The following is an 8,404-nucleotide window of genomic DNA, read 5'->3' on the forward strand; positions in this document are numbered from 1 at the left end:
ATTGAAAACAGAGTCACAATGATGTTAATACCTCAATAGTTCACTTTCTTATCGAATCGGAAAATTCATTGATTCATGGTTCAATTATTCAACCAAAGTTGGATAGGTTTTAAACGGTTCAACATAATAAATTATTAGATATATATTTAATTAATATACATAATAATTTTTGAAAAAAACTTCACACTTCTTAATACTCACAAAAAAATTAAAAAAATAAATGTACTAATACATGTTTTGTTATTGGCCATTAGAGAGAAATCGTACAGGCTATTAGGGTATAAAATGTAGTTCTAATTCACTCACTGCCCATAAGGCGTTCGGGAAAAAATATTAATGGAATCATATGAATATGACAATCAATTTTAATAAATTCAATATGTTCTCGTTGTTTTCTTTACGCACATTCAAAATTATTGCAATCAATTTTCATAAAATCAATATTTGAAATATATGTGTATATATATATATATATATATATTAATAAATTCAAGTTTTGAAACAAATCTATATAGATATATCATTTTTTACACTTCAATAAGTATCCACACAGACGTCCGTAAACAAAATTGTTTAGTGACTCCTCTTTAAGCAGCACGATGAGCATGTGGCCCATACTTGTTGTAGCTAGGGCTCACCATTTGGCCTGCGGGCCTAGGCCCAAGCCTGAGCCCGGCCCGCGCCTGAGGGTCAATGTCGGTCCGACCCGGACCTAAAGTAGACCTGACCTGGGTGGGCCTGGGCTCCATTTTTGGGGCCTGGCCGACACCTCAGGCTAATTTTGGCCTGGCCCGAGCCCGAGCCAAGTCCGACATTATTTATTTATATATATATATATATATAATATGTATATATTTACATATATTACATATATACATACATATATATATATACACATACATATATATATATACACACAAACACATACACAGACAGTGCACACTGTCTGTGTATTTGTATATATATATACATATGCATTCAGTGCATGCACTTTCTGCATATATATATACATATATATGTAATATATATTTATATACATATATATATATATGTATATAATATATATATGTATATGTATATATGTACACACATAATACGTATATATTTCACCATCTATAAAATATTATTCAACTGTATAAAAATTAAAATACAATTATGGCATTAATCAATTGTAAATAATATGTATTTTTTAAAAAAAAGTCAAAAAAAGTCAAGGCCCTAAGCCAGAGCCTGGCCTGAGGCCTAAGCCCGGCCCAGGCTCGGGCCCAGGCCCGGGCGGAGTCTGGGCCTTATATTCCCAATTTGACCCAGCCCGAGCCCAACTCGAGGCCCGAAGATCTAAACCAGGCCTGGGTCGAGCCTTGGCCTAAAAAAGTCGACGAGACTCGGCCCTGCTCAATGCCGAGCCCTAGCTGTAGCCAACACTTATGGTGTGGTTTTATATAACTACATGGAGTTAATTGAACTTTTGGTCTTTGAAAGATAACCATTGTTCCAACTCAGTCCTCCAATTTGAAAAGGTTTCAACTCAGTCATCCAAAGTTCATATTTGTTTCAACTACATCATTCGGGCATATTACACAAAATCTGATCAGTCAAACATCTTACATGGCATATTGACCATTAGGTCTAATGCTGATGTGGACTGATAATCGCCAAAAAAATCTCAGAAAAAAATATAATTGTTGTCACCAAAAAGTTGCCCAAGGTGATGATGATTTGCATGTGTGCCAAGGCTTATAGTTTCCTACACTAATTTGAATGAAATGCACCAAATGTAAATAAGACTTTTATCTAGACAATTGAACGAACTATCTTGGGACCTCAATAGTGCTAGGCTCCCCAACTCCACTGAAGTACGTTTTGTTGAGATTAGAAAAAGAATAAATAGATACCAAGAACAATTTACACAACGATAGTTAACATTGAAACTTGACAAGAAATAAATACAAGAGAATTTGGAATGAACAACATAATATTTGCTCGAAATTGATAGGAATTTGGAAAGTAATTGGAATGCTAGGAAGCTTGAAAGTGCCTTTGGGCTTGAGTTTTTGTTGTTTGTTTGACTGATTGTTTGTGTGTCCCATCTCTGTCTGTCTACCCGCTTTTATACCCTTTGTCTTGCACAAAATTCTCCCCCATAAACCATGATCCCACTGTAGTTATCCTCTCATTTGTGTCATTTCTTGTCAGTTGAAAGCCATTACCACCCCTTCATACCATTTTTCCTTACTTCTCTCATAAGTTGCCACCTGGACCACCTTGTGGTAACTGTCACAACTTCGTCCACTTTTCATGGGCCATTTCCAGCACAACTCCACCTGGGTAGTTACTCATTGAAGCAACCGGCATGAAAAAAACAATGAAGTCGCCACCAATTGATTTTTAGGATGCAATTGGACATCCATTTTAGTCTACGAGAAAAGTGGGTAAGGGGTTCTATTAAGCATGGGGAAGGTGTTAGGTACCCCACAACTCCCGAAATCGGTTACCTTCAAAAATGTTTTCCTATTTGGCTCTAATTTGTTTTGAGGAATAATTGCATGTCCCAAATGTTTTGATGAGTTTTCCATATGCTCGGAAAATCGTGTATTATCAAATGGTGGAAATGTTCCATTAATGTTAGACCAAGATTTGATTTTAAAAAGAGATGCACGGGATCACTATGGCCATTCCCGGCTTGGCCAAAAATGCTTAATAAAAGATTCCACTTGAAGTGGTTTTTGATAAAAAGGTGCATGGGATCACTATGACCATTCCCGGCTTGGCCAAAAATGCTTAATGAAAAATTCCACTTGAAGTGGTGTTTGATAAAAAAGGGTGCACGGGGATCACTATGGTCATTCCCGGCTTGGCAAAAAATGTTTAATGAAAAATTCCACTTGAAGTGGTGTTTGATAAAAAGGGGTGCACGGGATCCCGGCTTGGCCAAAAATGTTTAATGAAAGATTCCACCTGAAGTGGTTTTTGATAAAAAGGTACACGGGATCACTATGACCATTCCTGGCTTGGTCAAAAATATTTGACTTGGTCTTGGATGAAAAATCACACATCGAATGTTCATGATGATTTGGAAAAGAGGCTATTTGGATAGGAACATTGGAATGGATTTTGGAGAAGAGATTTTTCGGAACTCGTTTGATGCACCAAAAAGGCACACAATTAATGAAAAAGGTTCAATTCAAGCCTTACTTACAATTACGTTCTTCATGAGAAAAGAAAGAATCCATTTATGGCTCATTGAATGGGTCAAATATCTTTAAACCCACCTTTGAGTCCTTAAATAAATTCTCCTAATCCCTAAAAACATATTTGCTTTCCGGGTCCACGAAATCCAAATGTTTTGGATGAATGCCAATGGAACCCCAATATCTTGAAGGCTCCTTGGTATTTAAACAAAACATAGAGGTTCCATAAATTAATCTTGGTGTGTTTATTAAAGTGAGACGGCTTGGATTAGTCCTAAAACTAACGTGTTACATTTATTTTCATGGCATTCAAACATGGCCTAGCATACATCTAAGCATCATGGCATAATGTGAGAATTCAAAGTCCTAAGCATGCATTCTAATGCAATCATCATTCACAAAATCATTTCCTAATGTCTATATGCTTCTAGCACCCTAAAATATTTATGTATGCATTTTCACTATTTTTCACTACACTATTACAAAGGTTTATATTTTACAATTATATACAAACTAAAAAATAATAAAAGAACAAATACAAATATAATACAAATATAACCCATGAAGGTCAATGTTCAAATCCAACCCAATTCCTCCATGTATGTCTTTTAGCCCAAGTCATCTAAATTGCCTCTCGGCCAAAGTGGTATCACTCGACCAAAGTCCAACAAGCAAACAGAAAAAAAAGGGGTCAAATGGATATCCAAACATAATATCAAACCAAGCCCATATTTAAAGATTCACATACACATATAAACATATATGATAACATCATACACATATTCATCTCCAAACCATGTATACCTACCTATACATATATAAACACATGTACAAATATACACATTTACCCATAGGCGTACACACATATACATATATGAACACATACAATATATACACACAAACCTACGGTATTTATACCCACATACACACACTGTACATATACATACGCACTGTACTGCACACATATACACACACACCCTGCACACATATACACACATACTATATATATATATATATATATATATATATATATACACATAAACTATATATACATATATATACCAACAAACGCATCATATATACACGCACATATACTTTATATAATATACACACACAAACACCTACACATACAGAAACATACTGTATACAAACCCACACCGTAACACATATACATAAACCTAAACCGTATACATATCACCCATATGGCACATATAAACACATATATCATATACTTATATACAATCCTAAACAGTGCCTATATACACACATACATATTCGGATCAAAGAATAACAAAGACCAGGGGCGAAGCCACGTTGAGACAAGGGGGGTCAGCTGACCCCCCTCAAAAAAAATTAATAATACTAATTTATATACTAATTTTAATTTAGACCCCCCTTGTTATAAAAAATCATACTCATGGTTGAAACAATAAGACCTGTTACAAATATTACTTATCATATTTGATAAAAATTTTATTTTTAGTGTTATTTTTTGTACTTTCAAAGGTATAAAATCCGTTGTCCATCACTACGACCCCCCTCATCTAAAGTTCTGGCTTCGCCCCTGACAAAGACCATATTTCATTCAAATCAAACTTATAAACTTCGACACGTTCGGACATAGTTAAAATCAAACTCAAATTAATATATCACAAACAAAAGGCAGAGTCTCAAACATTCATCATCACTAGATAACAAACACATACTCACAATATGAACCCGACTTAAGCACAATGGCATAGAATGGCACACAGGGGTATAGCAAATATATTTCCAGAAATTTACAGAAATGAACTCACAAATATCCTCATAAACATAGAGTCAAAGAAAGGATGGACATATGGGCAAGCTTTTTACTACCTCAGATATGAAAGTCAACCAGTGCAAACTAGAAGCAAGGCACAACAAAGAAATGAAATCAAATTCAGAGGGATGAATTACTACCTTCCCAGGAGACATAGCCGGCTTCTTGGGGAGGCCAGACAAATAGTTGCCTAGGGCCTCTCATGGGGAGGGGCCTCACTTTTTATTAAGTTGTATAGTTTTTTAGGTGTGTGCAGATAGTACAGTGTACTTGTCAATTGATATAAGAAAAAAATATCTTAATATATTGTTATTTAAGAAAACAAGATTATTAACCAAAATACAAAATGACACGCTATCACATATATAAAAATTAAAAAGTGTAATTCATTGACCTATAACTTTGATTGCCATGTAACAAATCAAATCCGAACCGTACAAGTAAGGCCCCTCCCCCATGAGTTATTTGGTTTAGCGTTATTTGGTTTCATTTAATGTAATAAATTTATAAGTTTGAGTTGCTTAATTTATTGGATATTGGTGATAATTTATGTGTATTCAAGAACTAATTATATTGCATTTTGGATTTATTAGATATGCTGGATTTCAGATTTATAAAAAAAATTATTTTAGGGGATGGGGGCCTCATTTTCTTAACTTGTCTAGGGCCTCCAAAATGGTAGAGACGGTCCTGCCAGGAGATAAATCCCGATTTTCGTCTTAGCTCCTCCCGTCAGTCTTCTTCTCCCAGCGGTCCCTCTCTGTGGCAGATTCCTTCTCTGCGATTTTTCTCTTTTTGTTTTGTTTCCCCGTTGTGCAGCTCCTCTGTTTTACTCTCTCTTCTTTCTTTTTCCTCTCCTTTTCTTCTCCTCTGTTTTTCTTCTTTCCGGCGGCTACTTTCTATTGCTCTCTCCCTTTTGTTTGTGTTGTGCAGCTGCCTCTCTCCTTTTTTTTTCTCAAACCCTATGGTGTGCTCTTTATATTATGCAACTATCTCTCCACTAAAACCCTATCTCTTTCAATTTTCATTTTTGCCCCTACTTTTTCTCTCCTTTTAACCAAGATGAGTACCCTTTTTGGTCTTTTTCATTTTCTAATTTTCCACTTAATTTATTTATTTTTTTCATTCTCCAGATATTTTCTAGGGCTTTGCTTTTTGTAATTGGGTCAAAACTTAAGAATTGGGCCTTAAATTTTGAGTGTGTGAGTCCACGGGTTTTTAAGCAAAGAAACAAGTTTGGATTTCATAATTTTATTTTTCTTTCATTAATATTTTTGGCCGGACGAAAACCGGTTACTACACTCATCAACTGGGTTTTCTTCTTTAATAATATGGGCTTATGGGCCATAACAATCCAAATCATAATAGATAGCACAATGGGCCTTGCACATGTTCTAAGCCCATTAGGCCCAACATATTTTTGGTGCCAACAATTGCCCCCCCCCCCAGCTTGAATTTCAACTATTCAAAGTTGGATTTCAAGCTGATTTTTCGGCCCTTCTTCAAATCCTTCTCAAATATCAGTTACTATCAAATAAAATCTATTTAAAATTCAAACTCTTCACTTACCTCATTTAATTTGAGCTGTTGCTTCTTAATCTTTCACGCCTCTTTACTTCTTCATTTATTTGAGAAAGCCCTGACCTCTTCCTCTCTTCTTCTTCAATCGATGGCTTCCTTCCTTCCAAATACTGCTCCCATTGACTCCCATCTTTCCATCGAGAAGATGACAAGCGTTTCACCACTCTCTCGTGAAGAACTCCTTCCCAACCGTGCAAATGAGTTAGCGCTATTGGAACGACATCGTTCTCGGCCCAAACCACATCTGGGATGGAGAGGCCGTATTTATCACAGTCTTTCTTTATCACCCCCTACTACCATCATTTTTCTGGTAGCCTTTGGATTTTTCAGCCCTGGTTGTTTACTTATTTCCCTGCTTTACGTGCTTCTGGCTATCGACTACCTGCCAAATTCACTTCTTATGGGCAGTCTGTTTTAGCTTGCACCAGTGATAGGTCTTTTGTAGAAATCTTCAATTTTTTCTTATCCTTGCTTTCAGATCGACCTAATTCTGAATATTTCTTATTTATTGATACTTTGTCTGGTGGTCCTTTGATGCCATTGTTATCTTCCAAAGTTATCATATCTATGGTAATGGACCATATCCTTCGTGATTTTTGGGCCAATCTTGTTACACCCCAATACCTCCATGAAGGTGCCAATATTGATAACCCCAAGAACCCTACTTGTTGCTTTGAGACCTACAATCCTCAAATTTGTGCTAGGTAGTTGGGTTATACCCAAAATGTACCTCTTAATTGCCTCTCCCATTACAACCCTCCTGGAGAAGATAGGACCAGTATTCAGTCCAGAGAAAGGATTGAGAACCAGGTGGTTGCAAATAATAATGCTTTGAGAAGATTTGTATTTCAGCTGCTACCATCATTTAGTCATGGTTGTACTTCTGACTATCTATCTTGGAGGGAAAGGTATTACACAGGTCTGCTTCCACTTGATCCGCTTCCTCCTCTCAATACTGAATCTCAGGTAGACATTGTAGATGTTACACCTGGTATGCTTTCTTCACTTCTTTTTCTATTTGTTTGTCTATTTATGAGATTCTGATATGGTGACATACTGTATAGCTATTCCTGCTATTCCAATTTCCTCTTAGAAAATTGAACATTAAAAGTGAGCTAATCTCCCCCAAGAAGAAGCCAAAAATCAATAGGAAGGTGGTGGCTGTGAGAAGATCTGAACGATCTTCTACTCCAGTTCAGAGCCTGTTACAATTTCAGGAGATGATGATAGTGAAGCTTCTGGAGATGAGAATGAAAAGATTTCCACCAGCTATACAGGAGTTCCTTCATCAGATAAGCCAATTGTCACTCCCAAAATTTCTAACCAACCTTCTGGCTCAGTTACTCCTCTCTCTTCTCAGGTTGATATCTTTCATTTTCTTTATTTTGCTACCACAAATAATTCTTTGATACTTATGACAATACTTTATGTATGCAGGAAGCAACATCATTTAAAGTGCTTACCTCCATCATTCCAACCAGCGTGGTAAATCCATTGGCAGGTCTGAATTTCTCCTTCTTGACTCCACCTCCTCTTTCTAGTAAAGTGTCTACTGAGGAAGAACTACAACATGCTACTAATAGGTTGGTTCAGCTTTTTGAGAAAAATCTTCCAGATGTTCAAGAAGCAGATGGTAAGGAAGCTTTAAAGCATGTGAATACTTTGCTGGTAGATCCTCAGATAGCTCCCGATAGTAAAAGTAGGCTCATTCGTCTGCAGCATGATTTGCATCATCTACCAACTACCTTCCATCAGGATTATTCCTTGGAACAAGCTTTATCTAGCAAGTTGGAAGGTTTATCTAACGACTGAGCTGCTTATGAAATTT

The sequence above is a fragment of the Tripterygium wilfordii genome, chromosome 19, assembly GCF_013401445.1.
Source record: "Tripterygium wilfordii isolate XIE 37 chromosome 19, ASM1340144v1, whole genome shotgun sequence".
Classification (NCBI taxonomy): domain Eukaryota; kingdom Viridiplantae; phylum Streptophyta; class Magnoliopsida; order Celastrales; family Celastraceae; genus Tripterygium; species Tripterygium wilfordii.